At 30.3% G+C, this 19848-nt stretch overlaps 1 protein-coding gene and 1 long non-coding RNA gene across 2 annotated transcripts in view; one reads left to right on the top strand and one right to left on the bottom strand.

The window, feature by feature from the left end:
* LOC114338920 (extracellular serine/threonine protein CG31145) overlaps nucleotides 1-19848 on the bottom strand; it is a 964172-nt gene that overhangs the window by 732135 nt on the left and 212189 nt on the right. The gene's annotated exons all lie outside the window — the stretch shown is intronic.
* LOC126882038 (uncharacterized) lies at nucleotides 13777-16350 on the top strand. Its single transcript, XR_007697089.1, has 3 exons — nucleotides 13777-13971; nucleotides 14530-14687; nucleotides 16257-16350. It is a non-coding gene; the product is annotated as an uncharacterized LOC126882038 (long non-coding RNA).

Below are 19848 nucleotides of genomic sequence, written 5' to 3' on the forward strand. Positions count from 1 at the left end.
AAAACAGCTGCTTCGCTCACACCTTAACAGTAGAAATTTGTTTAAGGCACTAAACACCTACGTATCTTCCGCGCTTAGCTACTCATTTGGTATTGTTAAGTGGACAAAAACAGATATAGAAGCTCTTCAGCGAAAAGTACGAACACACCTCACAAAGGCACAAAAACACCATCCTAAAAGTGCAGTAGAAAGAACAACATTACCACGGAATCTAGGAGGAAGAGGACTTATGGATATAGGTGAGCAATTAGATAAACAAATTGCTAATTTAAGAACTTATTTTCAGATGCAGGCTGAGACATCTACTCTAAATCGCGCTATCTGCGCAGTAGATGACACAACACCGATCAAACTGAGGGAACCAGAAATGCGCATAAACCACCTTACTAAGGATGAAAAAGTGCGCGCCTGGATGGGTAAACCTCTGCACAGGCGACATCTCAATGAGGTCAGCCAAGATTATGTCGACAATATAGCGTCGAACTACTGGTTGACATCAGGAAAGATGTTCCCTGAGACGGAGGGTTCATTACTGGCCATTCAGGATCAGGTTATCTTCTTCATGTGCCGTGCTCGATTATCGAACGTTGGCTATCAAATTGGCTATAGCAATTTTGTTAACGGCAGCTCGGAAAAGGGATGCAGAGGATCTGTTATACCATTCTCTCAGGTTTTTAAGCCATGACGTTCTTCTTCGACCTGGCCCTCTTCTTCCATCTACCTTGCCTTGTATTACTAAATGGAGTATATCAGGTTATACCAACCAGAAATTACCTGAAATATATCATCAAAGACCCTCAGGTTCAAAACGACAGATGCCGATATGGATGTCAAGCCCAAGAAACCCTCCAACATCTTACAGGGGGCTGCCAGGCATTTGCAGCAACTGAATACAAGGAACGGCATGACGCAGTGGGAAAAATCCTTCATCAAGAGATAGCTATGAAGCTGGGATTTCTCCAAACAGACCATCTCCCGTATTATCAATACGTCCCTGAGAGTATGCTTGAGGATGGCAACTACAAGCTATACTGGGACCGCACTGTGCTCACAGACCAAACAGTGGAACATAATAGACCAGATCTCGTACTGGTTAATAAATTAACAAGACAAACAACACTAATTGATGTGGCGATACCTAACAACAATAATCTACGTAGTAAATATACTGAAAAGATCGCCAAGTACAGAGATCTAGAAATTCAAATACGAAGGCAATGGAGAATGCAAAGTACCCAGACGGTACCGATTATTATGTCTACTACCGGCGTCATTCCGAAGACCCTCCTCGAAAGCATAAAAAAGCTGGGTCTGGATGAACATCTTTATAAGACCATGCAAAAAGCTGTACTTCTCGCGACGGCCAGATGCGTACGAAAATTTCTGGGAGATAGACCTGCATTCCAAGTCACCTAGGGCTCGATAACACGGAAAGAATCCCACCAGAGCTCAATCCTTTTGATACCGTAGGTATCTGGGATGAGTCAATTTTCCCCTTAGAGGGAGTGTGAGCCGTATGGCTAAATCTGGAATAACCGACTTATCTTCCCTCTCAAATAGGTCTGTAACATTAATAAAAAAAAAATAAAATATTTAAAAACACTAAAATGTTCGTTTTTTTTTTACTTTCCATGCTTATGACTAAAACGATTCATTTTGAAGACAGAGTATAGGGGAGTGCATTTAGATTTTCACTTCGGAAAAAATCAAACAAGATAAAACTTCTTATAATTTCATTAAGAAATGTTTAATAAACAACATATCAAAAAGTTCTACTCGAGAAGTGGGTGCTTCATTTTTTATTAAACAAATGAACAGCGAAGTTAGATGTTTTTTTAAATAACTCCGAAAATATAATTAAAAAAAACTGACTTGATCATTGAAAAATTCAGAAAATTTTACAAAAAAAAACCTTATATAAAGATTTTTCTAAAGGTAAATCTCTAGCTTCTGTAATTTTTTATTTATAACGCTAAAGTTACCCTTCTCACACACATTGGCGCACTGTAAACTAGCGTTGGAAGAAGTGCACAGTTGAGTTTTTTTAATGTAATTCTTTAACTAATGGATCAAAAGAAATTTTACAAATTGGACATGAAAGAAGATGAAATAAGCTATCTTATGGTTGTAATAAAAAGAAATAAAATGTATGGACATAAGTACGGTGTGGGCGGAAAGTGAGCCTTACATGAATTTTGTTTAAAAATGATTTAAAAATGTGTAACTAATACAATTTTACCTATAAAACTCTCAAATTTGCACAACTTACGGCTCAATCATCTTACTAAACGATGTTTTATTCAAAAAAAATCTAAAAAATTAAATTCAAATAATACGATGTCTCAAAAAATGTAATTTTTGAAAACTTCGTAGTTTTACAGAATTCCCACCACTTTAAGAAGGTATTACTCAAGTTTGAATCAATCTAATACACTTTTTTGACATTTTTTAAAGCTTAGGATGTAATCTTTAAAAAACACTAAATTATTTTAGTTTAAAAATGAAATAAACAATTTCTTTTTGAGAAAACTAAGAAAGATAACAAAAATGTAATACAAAAACCGAAAATTATCAGCTGAAAAAATGTTTAATGTTTTTTTAAATAACTCCGAAAATATAATTTAAAAAAAAAACTGACTTGATCATAGAGTGATCAAAACTTTTTCTGTAAAACTTACCTAAAATACATTTAATAATAAACTTCAACAATAATAAATGTTCAACAAAAATTTTTTTTTAGCTCTTATACAGTATGTCTGCGTAACTTGGAACCTATTGATAACTTTTTAAATATGAGTTTTACGAAAAAAAGTTATTCCTTATAAAATACTCTGCATCATATATAACATAAGATTCAACCATCAAATATCAAATTTTGTACGAGGTATGTCAAAAAATATGAATTTCACTCAAGAGTAAAGTACCTTTATATTTCACAATATAGAAAATTTTTATAAAGAAAAGTTGTTTGTAATTAAAAACTATATTCCAATATGTAATTATATCCTTCTAATCGAAAATTTGTTTTTTTTTTAATATTGTTTCAAATTAATTATACCCAAAATTAAATTTTCACTTATTATGTATGATAACTGTTTTATTATTAATTTTATGAAGAAAGTTATTCGTCATAAATAGCTGTGCATGGTCTAATACTTAATATGCAAATATAAAATATTATATTTTATCAATATTACACGAGGTATGTAAAAAAATTATATTTCGCGCAATAAATATGTACCTTTATAGTTCATATTTCGATTAGAAGAGTGGAATTGTATACTGACACATCGTTTTTAAATATTTAATTCTGAACAACTTTCCATAATAACAATTTTCAGTATTATGAAAAATATAGGTATTTTACTCCTAACTGAAATTTTTAATTATTGACATACCTATCTTGTACAAAATTGATAAAAATTGATATTTTATGATTGCATTTAAAGTTTTAGAATATGCAGAGCTTTTTACTAAGAATAACTTTTTTATTTATGTAAACAAACAAGTTTTATAAAAAAAATTCGAATTTTACAACTACTTTTTAATGATTTTTAGGAAAAAATCCGCCATTTTGAATCCGCCATTTTGAATTTGCAAATTTTAATGTCAGATTCGGGTTCAGCATAATCAAAACTAAAATAAAAACATTTTTTATCAAAATAAAATGTTCCATTTACCCATATTCTTAACATTATTTATACAAAACAATTGTTATTGTGCAAACAATTAATAAACAATTAGCGGCGAAATTTGTGAGTAGAACTTTTTACTTTAACATGTATATAAACTACCAAAAAAGTTTTAGAAAAATATAATTTTGTTTGATTTTTTCCGAAACATTGTATTTTTTCGTTCTAATTGCACTCCCCTAGTAAAGATAATTGAATTTCGTATGAGATACGACTGGTTAAAAATGTTTTTATTTATTAGCCTTACTGCAAAATAACAACAAATATAAAAAAGGGGGGAAACAAGCCCTTTCTTATTCAATGTTTTCAAATACATAGATTGCACATGTTTTCAAACATTTTAGCCCTAGGCCTATAAGACCTGTCGCGCTTAATAAATAATAAATAAATATATTGCACTTAATAATTCACCTATAAAACCTTTATGAAATAATAAACAGTACACGAAGTTCCTATAAAATCGATTTAATAGAATTCGCATAATAATTTTGCAGTTTTTGGCGGACTATTTAGGCGGCCTCAGGAATGTTTTAAGTTCTAAAACTCAGAGAAACGCTTCTTTTAAAAAGAAAAAAGTTGAATTGCAAGGGTTCTTGAGATACAATCGGTCAAAGTTTTATCTCGGCCCTCTTTCTCCATACAAATTTTCGTACCTTCAAGATACTCATGACATAATATATAATAATAAAAACCATAAAAATTACCCTGAAAAATACCAAAAATACCAAAAAAAAAAGGTTGAAGAAAATTGAAGTTCAAAGATCAAAATCAGTATACTTAAAAAATGTATTTTCGCGGCTTCCAACAGAGCAATTTTCTTAATTTTTTTTATCCGATACAACTAGTGCGGACACACCTAAGATTTTGTTGACAATGATGTCCTTATTTCGTTAGTGGAGGCAAGAACTGTTTTGTGGGACAAAACTTTGGATATATTTAAGGACAGGAATCTAACTAGGGATGCATGTAGAGGCCTTAGTTCTTCAAAAAAGAGTGTTGAATGTCCCCATTTTTCTCTGTTTTGATTGATAGGATGAATCCACCATTTGCCTTTAATCCTACGCACCTAATCTTGCGTTTTAATACGGCGGGGCGATACAATAAACACATAGCAACAACTCATTTAGGATTTTATTCATTAACCTCGTATCACGACAACAAAAAACTTATTGTTTTACCCGTAAAAAATCGATGGGTCTTCAAGCACCTGCTGCCAGTAAAATATCGGCCGATATTTTACGCTGATATTTTACTGGCCGTCCAAAATCGATGTGTATGTAATTAGCGTTAAATATCGCATTACCTTACCCCAAAGATGATAAATTAAAACCATCATGGTATTTGAGAGGGAGGATAAGTTAATTGTTATTAATGAATTAATATCACATAACATTTTCTGCAAAAATGCGAACGCCGCCTCTCACATCCAAATATATACGTTTTTCACAGATCCACCCTGGTCTTCTATGTAGCTTCATTCAGAACAATGTGATATTATTAGCTGCGGAAAAGGAACCGTTCCACAATACCTGTTCGTAAACGTCTTCATGCAGCGAATAATGTCGTTCGAACTTTTCGTTCAGGGATTAGCCACTTTTAAGTACATACCCGTTTAAAAAGATAATAATTAGAGTGAGGTGGGGCCCGTTGTCAGGTTTAAGATTAATTTTGTATTCCCTACCGACATAATGAAGAGCAGTAGGAACTTTCATTTATGGTGGATGTTTAAAACTCGCACAGAAATTTAGAAACTTTTCGTCGATATTAAAAAGATGAGAGGCTTTTGAGACGACTTATATTAATTATTAATTTTGGTAATGAGTTTTTTAGTAGAAGGGGTATTAGAGAATGCGAATGTTGAAGTTTAAGCACTGCGAAAACATCATTTTCCGAGAGTGGGAATACTGTTTCGTATTTTTAATATCTACTTGTAAGCTAATTCTTGTGTAATCGCTCTTGGGTAATTTAATTATTATTATGTGTTAATTAATATTTCGAGATATTTGGTGTATAAGGTATATAGAGAAAGATAAAATGTTAATTAATTTAACAAACATATATGTTTAACATTTCACATAAGAGATGAACATGCCATATAAATTGTAAAATAAAGCTTTTATTAATAACGTTATTAAGAGATGGGTACGTATTTTCGGCTGCAATGCTATTCAAATGAGGATTCATTTTTTTCGAATCCTGAGAAAACTAATAAGTATTTTTGAAAAATTTAAACGCAGAATGAAAGATTACATTATTAGCGAGGGCCGAAAGTCCCTGAGAACTTCTCTAATGTTTATTTTAATAAGTTACAGGGGTGAAAAGCTAAGAGAAAATTTAGTGTGATATTTAATTTAAAATATCTCATTCAAAATAAACTTTTTATTTATTCTAAGGGACTATCGGCCCTCGGTAATAATATAGTCTTTCATTCTGCGTTTAAATTTTTCAAAAATATTTATTGGTTTTTTCAGGATTAAAAAAAATGAACACGATGTCCGTGGTAATATTTCCAAATCTGTCTTTGTCATACAACAGACTCAGTCGAATAGAATATTGTCAGCATACTGTCAGTCAGACAGTGACAATTTTAAATATTTGACACGGCGGCATTGGGAATATTTTGAGTTTGTTGATTAAATAATATTGATATATAGTGTATTTGATAAATAATTGATTTAAGACGTGAACTTAATAAAAAGTTATTTATTGTGTATTATTTGTGGAAGATCCAAGCAGAGAATACATCAGGATAATATATTCTGTGATCCAAGTATTTTGTTGTTAAAGATGTTCAAAATTGTAAGTAACACTATATTATTAAAAAATCACTTTAACACTTTTCCTCTTTTCTCGAATGAATATTAGTTTTTGTTGTACATATAAATTATTACAATCACTGAATACATAGCTAGTAGTTAGTGAAAAAATTATCACATTTAGGCCCGGTTTTTCAGTGAGCGGTTAAAATTTTGGTTAGCTAACCTAGTTTAAATTTTAACCAATATTTTAACCCTCATAGCGTTTTTCAGTGCTTTAAATCAAGTTAAGAAAATCTCGGTTAGCTAACCACGCTTTTTCTTCTGTTGGCAGCAGTAACTGTACGTGCGCATGTGCAATTCGAGAAATAATGATCAATTTGACAGAAAAATAAATAAAAGACAATTTCGTAACCAAATTAAAAAAATGATTAATGCAATGCAGTATCAAGTTCGGAAACTTTGTTTAGTTCATACGTCTACCTCGGTTTCATAACAGGAGAGAATTAGAATTACTGGGACGATTTAGACTTTTTTTCCGATTTTGTTTGTCAAAGACCACGGTCTTATCACTATTTGAACAGATTGACCAGGAAATAAAAAGTCAGACTGTTTGGTAAATAATTAAATATTTTGCTGTGTAGGCAAATATAAAATAATCTTTTTAAAATATTACTAGGAACCGTGCATTAAATCCTGTTACAGTAAGTGTAAACATAGGTACCTGTTACAGTTATATTTAAATATGTTTCCTTATAATTCCTTCTTATATAATAACGATAATAATTTATAATTTCAATAATAATAATTTCCTTATAATAATAAGGAGTTATTAGAATACTTCCCGCGATGAAAGAAAATAACATAACCCAACTAATCCCTTCTGTCAGGCAGGTACTCAAAAAAATAAACATGATGTATTCACTGCACCAATGCGCAAGCGTAACCGCAAAATTCGGAGTTAAACCATCTAACGAGGATCGGTTAAAATCGTGGTTAACTTAAACGAGTTTAAGCTCTAACCTAGTACTGAAAAACTGATTAAACATGAATATTTCGGTGACCAAAAAATAAATAGGTTAACCCAGCACTGAAAAACCGGCCCTTATTAACTGAATTAATAATTTGCAATTATAAAAATAACAGTTATCCAATCCAAGAATATTCAAAAGCCATCTCTTTAAATTAATGATGACATTTTCAAGTAGAATGACATTCTAGTAATGTTTACATATCCATACCAGTGTGAATTTTACTACACGTAATTTGCCGTGTAAAGACAGAAAAAATAGGGATACCCGTAAAATATTTGCTAATTATGTACCGATGGCCTTAAGATAAGATAAAACATGCATTTTGCCTAAAGCCGGCCATTCACGATACTGCGGTGTCGTTCGACATAATCGTCGATGATATCAATTCTGAAGTGTACTGAGTGTACTGCAGCATAAAAACCAGTTTTTCTGTGGTAAAATCGTAACGATTTTGTTAGATGCACGGTCGCACATGATCAAAAATTTTGTCAATTAGTCGAATTCGATAATATTGAACTACGCCGCAGTATCGTGAGTGACCGGCTAAATACACTGCGCGTCAGAGAAAACGGATCACTCACAAAATGGATCATTTTTAATGTCTCGAATTTCCTAAACCAGTTGTCCCATTTAACCCAGATATGCCTGGCGTACAATAAATTGTATACTACAAATATCTTTTAACTTGATTATCTATGAGGATAATATTTCTTCATAACCGCCTAAATACTTCCAGAAAGTAGTAATCAACCATAGGGTCTAGTTGTGAATTGCTGGCTTTGAAATATTTGGCGATAGTTGTGTGATGAAGTTTACAGTTTTTATAACATGGCCGAATTTCGAATACGATTTACTCAGTAATTAAATATTTGTTATAATTTATGCAAAAAAAATATTCTTTTTGTAGTTGCTTGTAGAAAACACATATATATTTCAATTTGGATTTATAAATTGGATAAATTATTATTTTGTTACTAGCATTAGGCCATTTGATTTTAGTGTACAATATTGTACGACAGAAAAATACCATACATGTTATTTTTATGGGCTTTTCATTGGAGGATGCGCTTGGTATGTTAGAAGATGATGAAAATTTAGTAGCAAATATAGACAGTATTGCTTTGATGCCTCCAATAAATGTATGTGAGGTACCTAACAGACGAAGACTCTGGTGATGAAGATATAATATAGATGGATAATTTACCTGGGTCGCAATTTTAAGCTTCTGTTGAAATAAACGTGCAAAATAATGGTGACGCATTATTATCCGATTCGCAAGATAATATTTCATTGCCAGAGCAGGGAGAAAAAAGAACGGTTAAAGGGTCTAAGAAAAAATAATCTACCACTGGGCAAAAGAAGACATTCAGATGGAAGACCAATGTAGACGATCCAGGTATGAAACAAAATAGACAATCTTTCTCTGTAATACCAGTAATATTTTTTATCATTTCAGGTAGAACAACCCCAGCTCGTACATGAGTATAATGTTAACATGGGCGGAGTAGATTATAGTGACCAAAATATTAGTCTTTACCGCATTTCTTTTCACGGCGAAAAATGGTATTTTTCATTGATCAATCAATGCATTGATATGGCTGTTCCATATTCCTGGCAACTTCATCGTTTGCATGGAGGAAAACTGGACAACTTATCATTTAGAAGACGCATTGCAACATCTATGCTTAAACAAAATAAAAAACCTGCTTCCTATTCTCGAGGTTGTCCATCAGCCAATGAAAACATTGATATTTGCTGTGATCGACTAGACCACTTGGTAATTCTATAGGAAAAACCAACTCGATGTGGTTTGTGCTACGATAAAGTAAAAATGAGGCGTTCAAAATGCAACGTGGGCTTACACGTTAAATATTTTGTTTCATACCATACTGAAACTTAATAGTAGTTTATATGCCTGGTGTGCCATATTTTGTACACTATTTTTTTTACTTGTTATTCATAAATATTTTGTTTTAACGATACATATATGTTTTTGTTACTGTATATAAGGAATAAATTTGAAGGAAAATATTAAAAATTATTTTCAAGTAAGATTTAGGCATATCTGGGTTAGGTGATTTTTTAATATGTTATAGCCATATTCTTTAACAATATCGTTGTAATCATATTGTTGCTAGACAGGTAAATTGTCATTGCATACCGGGTGTACCAATCAAACTGCGTGTCTTTCTCAAAGTTCAGCACACCCTGTGGAATATTCCAGCATTTATAAAATACTGAGATTAAAATCTAACTATAGCTCCAGGTTTTGTTACCATTCTGTCTTTTAATTCATTCGCTTATGTTGGATAATAAAAAAGTTAGGTACTTTAACAACTAGCCATGTGCTTCATCAATACAGGGTGTTTCTAAATAAGTGCGACAAACTTTTGAGGGGTAATTCTGCATGAAAAATAATGACCGTTTGCTAATGTCGGCAAATGCTTCTTTTCCGAGATAAGGGATGTTGAAATTTTTCTTACAAATTGACGATTTATTTATTGCTCTAAAACCGGTTTAGGTATGCTAATGAAAGGTAGGTTTTAAGAGATAATTATTGCGCATTTTTGACATGCAATTAAGAATTTTATATTATCCATTGGCGTGCATACTGGTCATGTTACCCGTAATTTCAAACAAACAATCTTATTCTTCCCTTTTTCTTGCAATCTAAGACAAATCTAACAGGTCACTAGAACTAGGGCAGGTACTAGAATAGACACGTCTAAAACTTTCCAGTTTGCCAGTGGCAAACTGGATGTGCATAAAAAGCAGAAAGACAAAATCTTTGTTTTTTAAATTTTTTCAATTAGTTTTTTAAGTTTATGAAATCTTTTGTTAATAACTGAAAAACGGTCAATCATAATCAATGAGATATGAGAATTACATATTTGAACAAAAAGGAAAGGGAAAGGGAAAGAATTTTCTTTAATCCGACTCCTGAGAGAACAAAAGGATATGAGAAGCAGAACAACAACAATAAGAACAGAAAATATAAACGAACTTGAAAGCAGCTATAAATAATAGAAGAAACTGTTAGAAGCAATGAATATAAAAGGACAAAAGAAGCATCGAAGAGCTATAGGTACAAAATTTTTGTAGATTTAAAAAATGGTTACTTTTGGTGGATATACATAGCAGATGAAACAAACAGTTGGGCATAATATTTCAAAGACTCATAGAACGACAAAAAAGAATAGAGATAAACAAAATACAGAAAAGCCAAATAGAGAAATATAGTTTGTAATTTTAAATGGCACGTAATCTGACTAAAAGTAAGCCGTGGAAAGTAGCAGTAGCAATTTATTTAATTTCATGTAATTTTATATATTTTATTTAATTTTATTTAATTTTATGTAATTATATTTAATTTATTTTAATTTAATTTAATTTAATTTAATTTAATTTAATTTAATTTAATTTAATTTAATTTAATTTAATTTAATTTAATTTAATTTAATTTAATTTAATTTAATTTAATTTAATTTAATTTAATTTAATTTAATTTAATTTAATTTAATTTAATTTAATTTAATTTAATTTAATTTAATTTAATTTAATTTAATTTAATTTAATTTAATTTAATTTAATTTAATTTAATTTAATTTAATTTAATTTAATTTAATTTAATTTAATTTAATTTAATTTAATTTAATTTAATTTAATTTAATTTAATTTAATTTAATTTAATTTAATTTAATTTAATTTAATTTAATTTAATTTAATTTAATTTAATTTAATTTAATTTAATTTAATTTAATTTAATTTAATTTAATTTAATTTAATTTAATTTAATTTAATTTAATTTAATTTAATTTAATTTAAATTTAATTTAATTTAATTTAATTTAATTTAATTTAATTTAATTTAATTTAATTTAATTTAATTTAATTTAATTTAATTTAATTTAATTTAATTTAATTTAATTTAATTTAATTTAATTTAATTTAATTTAATTTAATTTAATTTAATTTAATTTAATTTAATTTAATTTAATTTAATTTAATTTAATTTAATTTAATTTAATTTAATTTAATTTAATTTAATTTAATTTAATTTAATTTAATTTAATTTAATTTAATTTAATTTAATTTAGTTTAATTTAATTTAATTTAATTTAATTTAATTTAATTTAATTTTATTTAATTTAATTTAATTTTACTTAATTTTATTTAATTTTAATGAACTTTATTTTATTTAATTTTATTTAGTTTTATTTAATTTAATTTATTTTATATTACATTAAAATTAAAATTAGCCAATTCGATCCAGTCGTTCTCAAGTTGTTAAAAAAATACGTTATGTAAAATTATAATAAGAGTACCTATGTATAATATTATTATGTTTATTACTGTATACCGCAGACTTACTGCAGGCGTCTCGATTTTGCGAATGACACCAAATAACATGTTGGGCCCGTGCAAAACATCATACCGAGCGATAAGAACTATTAACTTCAAAAAATATCTAATGATTTTCTTAATCAGATTTGAATTATCAATAACACTTTTATAGAGGTTTTTCTTAAAAAATAACAAAAAAGATATGATAAATCTGCTTTATACATTGCATAAATAATATTCCAAATAAACCTAAGAGAAACGTTAAAAATGTTCTGTTAATCAATTATTTAACATTCTATAATAATCATATGTCCCGCATAACTCAACAATAATTTTATCCCTAGATAGTGTGGGCTTCCACAGAAACCACGAATTTCCCAAATATATTTACTTGGAAAATAATTTGAGGCGGCTTATTTGAGTAATTTACGTTTAATATTTTAGCAGGGAAACCCAACAAAAGCTTTAGGATAAGAAAATATGTTCCATTGCTTTAAAGGGAAAATTATATAATGAATAGGTACCTGGAATGCAGACCACAAATTGAAATTATTATGTAAATAGAATTTGTAATAATGACCTTGACTTTATGATATAAATATGTTATGAACTAGAGCGCTTTTAACATATAAATAAATTATTTCTGTAATGGGTGAAGCATAAATATAGGCGAAGTTACTGATAATTTTTGCTCCTTCTTTAGTTGATTTCTCCTTTTCGAAATTTGGCTATCATCGTAGCTGTTTAAATTTTGAGTAAAGCGCGAGCTTCGCAAAATAATAGGTTGGACTATCGTCAAAACATTCATTATAGGTTTTGCAGCCATAAATATTTTTTCTTTCTTAGCGAACGGCTCCACGAGCGACAAATTGACGCTAGCAGTACCAGTAAAATTACGGAGGCAGCACAGCTGTAAAATCATGGCTTTATGAGGGCGACAATTTACAACGTGCATTGCGCCGCGTCTTGGTCTTGAATTTTTAAAGGTCCTATTTTTGTGATAATTGCAAAGGCACGTGTTAATCTTACAACAAAAGGAATTTTTAGAAGTGACCATCCCTATTAGATGGAAAGCTAGAGCCGAAAAATCATCGTCATAAGTAATATGGAGTTTTTCCTGTGAAATGTGTCCACTGTATATTGACAATTATGACCCCTTACAGGCTGACACCTCAGTGGATACAGGAAGTAGCAATAAGGGATGAAAGGGGAAAGTTAGTGCAGTCATTAAAGGTTTTCACCTCCTATTTTGTTAAACCTCCATCGATTTGCATGAAAATTGGTGACTAGTTAGAGCATACCTCAAGAAATAAAACTGATTTGGTGCCAACTTGCACTTTTACCCTGGTGGTGAATACCACCCCTTTCCGCGGGTGAAAACAATTTTATTAAAAATAACCCCACAAATCTATAGAGCGACAAATTTTAAGTAAAATTTATTATATCATGTTATTAAAATAAATCAATACTTTTTGAGTTATTAAAGATCATTGTCTATTTAAGAGCATATGCGTGAAGTTACGGATGATAAAAAGAACATATTAATTAATTGTATGTTAGTAAAATATTATTTTTATATTATTTCGATATTTAATTGAATTTTTTCTATCAATTTAAACTGAATATTTCCAGAAACTGGGGGTGTCCAATAATGGGTACATTTGACATATTCGAATACACCCTAACAACACACAACATTCCAGGAATGTACTATCAAAGTTCTATCAATATTTGAATGTCCTGGACATTTAGGGAACATTCGGTGAACATCTGATTAAATTATTCCTGGAATGTTACCATAAGACATTCTGTGAACATACTACCAATGTTCCTATATGTTCATTTTCAAATTCACGGCGCATGTATTTGTGCATGGTGCTTAGAGAGGGCATCACGTGACTAAAAACGACCAATGACCTCACTTCAGACTTCGGCGCTTCAGCCATCTTGGCTTGGCATGCATCTTGGCCTTGGCCACCTTGCCGTGCGTGATCGTTGTTTGTTTTTATTTGTGCTTTTTAAGAATATTTTTTTAATTCGGATACTTTTATAATAACTTTAATAGTATTATTAACATAGTGCATAAAATCAGTTGGAGTAGCAGAAGCAATGTAGATAAAAAATCTGCAGGAATAACGTTTCAAAGGTTAGTACCTATGCAAATATGTAAACAAAGGCATGCCCTATTTCAGAAAATACCCATTTATTATTTTAATAATTGCGAATAAGCCACAAACTTGCTTATTCCTAACTAAAATAGTAAATAGAGATAATAACAAACGGATTATTTGTAAAATTAAAATTTTTTTTGCGTTTTTGCTAATGTATGCGTTTATAAACAGGATTGTAGACCACAAACTATAATAGTACCAACTAATGAATACACAGTATGAATAGTATAGTCGGTTCGCTAAACTTAGTCTCAGACACAACTGGCTAGTGATTTTAGTAAATAATTTTGACAATTTTGTAAAATTGGCAAAAAAATAATAACTAAATAGTTAGTAATTTTGGCAAAATTGGCCAAAAACAAAAAAATTACCTGCTAAAATCACTAGCCAGTTGTGTCTAGGGAAACGACTATACTAATAAACAATTTCTAAGCTGCTTTTTATAATATTTTGTGAGTTCATTAATCATATTTTTTATTTAAAACTAAAATTTGTTAATAATGCTCAGTAATGCATATATTTTGTATTTTTAGCTTTCCAGAAGATCCTGCGAAGAAGGCATGAAGTATTGATCAGATTTGTTAATAGAGCAGTATGTTCAAAACATTTTTTAGAAAAAGATATTGACAGAACTTCACTTTCAACTGTTCGTTTGAGAGACTGTGCTGTTCCAATAGCTTATATCACACAGGTATGCTTAACCCAATTAATAATACAATTACAATATACAGTTGGAAAAATTAAAGAATAGGGCTTTTCATTTACAGTCATTTGTTTCGAGCTTCTGTCATATGTCGTATAATTAGTGTTGTATTAATATTATACACAGATTATATATGACAGAAGCTCGAAACAAATGACAATCGATGAAAAGCCCTATAGGGCTTTGTTCATTGTCATTTGTTTCGAGCTTCTGTCATGTGTCACATATATTAATATATCTACGTCATACGTCTTTGGTTTGTATCATTGGTTATATCAATAACGTATGACGTAGATATATTAATATTATGTGACACATGACAGAAGCTCGAAACAAATGACTGTGACTGAAAAGCCCTATAACCATGAACGATCACATCAGTCACTTATTTTGTATAGGGCTTTTCATCGATTGTCATTTGTTTCGAGCTTCTGTCATGTGTCACATAATATTAATGTATCTACGTCATACGTCTTTGGTTTGTATCATTGGTATATACCAATAACGTACGACGTAGATATATTAATATTATGTGACACATGACAGAAGCTCGAAACAAATGACTGTGTTATAGAAAAAGATCATCATCATCATCACCATCATTGGCTCGACAGCCCTTTCTGGGCTGGGTCTTGGCCTGTTCCAGGATTCTTCCCACTCTGATCTGTTTTGTGCTTTTTTTCTCCAGTTTTTTATTTTTAAGGTTTTTATATCATTTCCTATTTGTTCTAAAATAGAAAAAGATAGCAAATACAAAATAAGTGATTGATGTGATCGTTCATGGGTATAGGGCTTTTCATTCACAGTCATTTTTTTCGAGCTTTTGTCATGTGTCACATAATATTAATATATCTACGACATACATTATTGGTATATACAATAATACAAACCAAAGACATATGACGTAGATATATTAATATTATGTGACACATGACAGGAGCTCGAAACAAATGACAATCGATGAAAAGCCCTATTCTTTCATTTTTAAAACTGTAGATACCGTTGCTCTTCATTATCTACATCAGAGATCTAAGTTGACATTGTTGCCCAATTACAAAAAATTTTTGAATTCATTTTAAGTCCAATATATCACATAATTATTGCGAAGTAGATTATATAAGAAAACAGATTAATATTGAATGTAAATAAATAAAAACATCAGAAATAGAAAACAAGAATTAAGTTATAATCTTAAGTTAAAGTAAATAATAAAAACAATAAATATAATAAAACAAAATACTTATTTGTTTGTGAAAAAGATATTTCTTTGTGGCATTTTTGTAATTATTGTAACTATTTTAATGGGGAAATAAGCCACAATTTACTTGAAAAAATAACTTTATTATGGTTTCTACTTCCACATGGGACGTCGTTTGTCAAAATACAAAATGTTTTATTATTTTCTTTATTAAATATTATTTATTATTTATTTAAATATTATTTAATTTATTATTTATTTTATTATTATTATTTATGCATATTATTACCTGTAAATATTTCTTCTGATTGTTAATTGTAAAGGATAGAAAAATTACCATTTATTTTATTTTCTTTTAGAATCAGCTGAGAGAAGTGGTCTACAAAAAACCAGGAAGGAAATGGAATATGTGGCTATGAAAGGCAAAAGAAAGATTTATAGAGCAAATGTGACACATTTTTTATAGGAATATCAGTAAATTACATTAAAAAAATGTATGAAAAGATTTTTTGCAATAAAAATGTTTATATTTATCAAGGATGTATTATTTGGTATGGCCACATATCGTCAGTGATGTGACAATACCTCCTATCTGTTTTTTTCATGAGATTTGTAAGATAGACTAAAAACTTGTTTGGGCCACCTCCTGTTTTCATATATTTTTTGACTTGTTTTGCAGTAAATTTAACTATCTATTTACTACAAAACAAGTCAGAACTTACGTATGAAAACAGGAGGTGACCTTAAAAAATGTTTTTCGTCTCCTGCAAACCTCATGAAAAAAGATATAGGAGGTATTGTCACATCACTGACGATATATTTCAGAGAATGTCTAAAAAATATACTGTGAATGTTCAAAGAACGTTCGTAGACATTCATGGAATGTTCCAACAAGACATTTAGTCTAAAAAATATACTGTGAATGTCCAAAGAACATTCATGGAATGTCCCAACAAGACATTCAGTCTAAAAAATATACTGTGAATGTCCAAAGAACATTCGTAGACATTCACGGAATGTTCCAACAGAACATTCTAAGAATATTTAAAATGCTGACACAGCACTTTCCTGGGACTTTCCAGGGACATTCGTGTGCATTTGGGGACATTCCAGGAATGTTTTCAATGTCCTGTGAGTACATTCTAGGAACATTCCTGGAATGTTTTGTGTTATTAGGGCACTTTTGCTAAATTTATAATATCAATATAATATAAAAATAATCTTTTAGTAACATACAATTAATTAATATGTTCTTTTTATCATCCATATATTCACGCATGTGCTCTTAAACAGACAAATCTTTGATCTTTAATAACTCAAAAAGCATTGATTTATTTTAATAACATGATATAACAAATTTTACTTACAATTTGTCCCTCTATCGATTTGTGGGGTTATTTTTAATAAAATAGTCTTCACCCCCGAGAAGGGGTGGTATCCACCCCCAGGGTAAAAGTACAAGTTGGCACCAAATCATTTTTATTTCTTGGGGTATGCTCTAACTAGTCACCAATTTTCATGCAAATCGATGGAGGTTTAACAATGTAGGAGGTTAAAACCTTTAAAGACGACACTAACTTTCCCCTTTCATCCCTTATTGCTACTTCCTGTATCCACTGAGGTGTCAGCCTGAAAGGGGTAATAATTATCAATATACAATAGACACATTTCAAATGCCAAACTCCATATTACTTATGACGATGATTTTTCGGCTCTAGCTCTTAGACTATATATAAAATACAATTTGTCGCTCGTGCAGCCGTTCGCTTACATTTTTTCCCACAATCGTTGAAATAATACTTTCCAGAAGTTTTTTTTTTGTTTTCTGGCCTTGGTTTGGAACCTTTAGTCACGTAATTATTATCAATAGCTCAGAGGAGTAATGTGTAGTGTGTGTATTGAGTAAATGTCTTGTTACTTAGTAAAGTCGACTTCATTGTGTTTAAAAAGAGACTCTTATTGAATTCGAACGTCTGCGGTTCCTCAGGTGTGTACTTTTCCAGAAGATGATATACATATTGCCTGATCTTATAACGTGCCAATACTAAGTGATTTCTTCTACAATTATTTTGAGAACTTTTAGTCAGCACATAGGATACATCATCAATGTATCATAAAAAATAATTAATTAAGATTAATAATTCACTTAAAAAAATTAATTTAATAAAAAAATATGAATCCAGTGAAAAACATGTACTTAATGATATAATAGTATAGATATAAATTAATAATTTTAAAAATTATTTTCTTCTAGGTCTGGATCCCGCGTATGAAAAAAAAGTTGATTGCAAGCTGAAAATTTGTTAATAGCTTAAGGGTGTCTAGTCGGACAAACTTTGATGTATGGGAACACTGAAACAGGGGAAGTTTTAATTCTGGAACAGGTTAAAAATTTGGAACGTCAGACCACGAAAAGGTGCCATGTATTTTGTCGGACAGAACTTCCAATTATTGATTTGTTACCGTTTCATTAAACTCTCATGCAAAAATCGGCCTGCTACTATTTACCACCAACATAATTCCTGTCATTTGACATGCTCTACGTGTCGGACTTAAAATGCCCAACATATCTGTCGGACAATTTTTTCATGTATTATATAATGGTAGGGGAGCAAATACATCTGTCTCTGTTTCACATCACACATCTGCCTTCAGAATCCATTCCAATTCACTGTGTTTTGACCTACGAAGCATGTCCGCTTACCCAGTCCCTCACCTAGCTATCCTATTAGCATAATCTGGACGTTTAAACATGTTATCGATGAACTTACAAAGCATCCCTTGTAACGGCATGTAAGTGGATCAAAATTATATAGTTTTTTAGTTTTTTAGTAATTTTTAATAATTTTAAAATTTAACTTAATTTAACAAATAGTCATAAACCGCGTGCATCTATGTGCGTATGCGTGCTTATGAGTACCTGTTTCTCATATGTGTGCATACGTATGTACCAGTTTGTTGTTCTGAAATGTCAACAGTTACATACCTTTAAAAATTTTTGGGCTTTCTATTTGCATTTTGATACAACCAGACAATGTTCTAACTCTGGCTTTCTTTAATTGTAGCATTTAACTACTTGTAACGCCGACCTGAAGAAGATCTGAATAGTGTAGAGATCAAAACCGGTCGTCGAAGTATTATTAAATGATTGTGAGTAAGTCTGTGTTTCTTTACTTCATTTATTTTTTTCAATTAGAGGAATATGCACTCATCGGCACAAAATTCGGCCACCCAAAATGTTTGATTAAGTGTGACAATATATAACTTTATTATTTGTACTCCGATTTTCAAGATTCTTACATCAGTTTGTAGGTACGTTGGAATGGAAGCGTTGTATTTTCTTCTAACTTTAAAAATTTCTGTGGAAAAATTGGAGGGCTGATTTGGTTTCATACTCCTTTTGTATTAACCTGGAGGTATCACTAAGGTTTTATTTTTGAATTATCCGAATATCTCTTTTATTGTAAGAGCTATAAATAAAAACACTGATTTGAAGGTTTAAATATCAAACGCACTAAAATTAACAAAACAAAACAAAATTAACAACAAAACAAAACAAAACAATTCAATAGCGGGTATGTCCACCTCTTGCAGCAACGACTGCTCGCAATATGTTTGGCATCGAATCAAGATGTGTTATACTTGCCTGGGGAATAGACCCATATTCCTCTACCAGGACCATAACTGTAAAAAAATTTCTGGAGGCCTGGGATGACGGCGAATAGCTTTGTTTAATTCATCCCATAAATGCTCAATACGATTGAGATCTGGGCTGGATGCGGGCCATTCTAATCTTATCAATCCAACCTCTATTTTATGATGGGCCAATCAGTGTTTTTATTTACAAAAAATGGTACAGCTCCTACAATAAAAGAGATATTCAGATAATTCAAAAAACAAAATATTAGTGATACCTCCAGGACACTATAATAGGACTATGAAACAAAATCA

Source organism: Diabrotica virgifera, chromosome 3 (genome assembly GCF_917563875.1).
Source record: "Diabrotica virgifera virgifera chromosome 3, PGI_DIABVI_V3a".
NCBI classification, from domain to species: Eukaryota; Metazoa; Arthropoda; class Insecta; order Coleoptera; family Chrysomelidae; genus Diabrotica; species Diabrotica virgifera.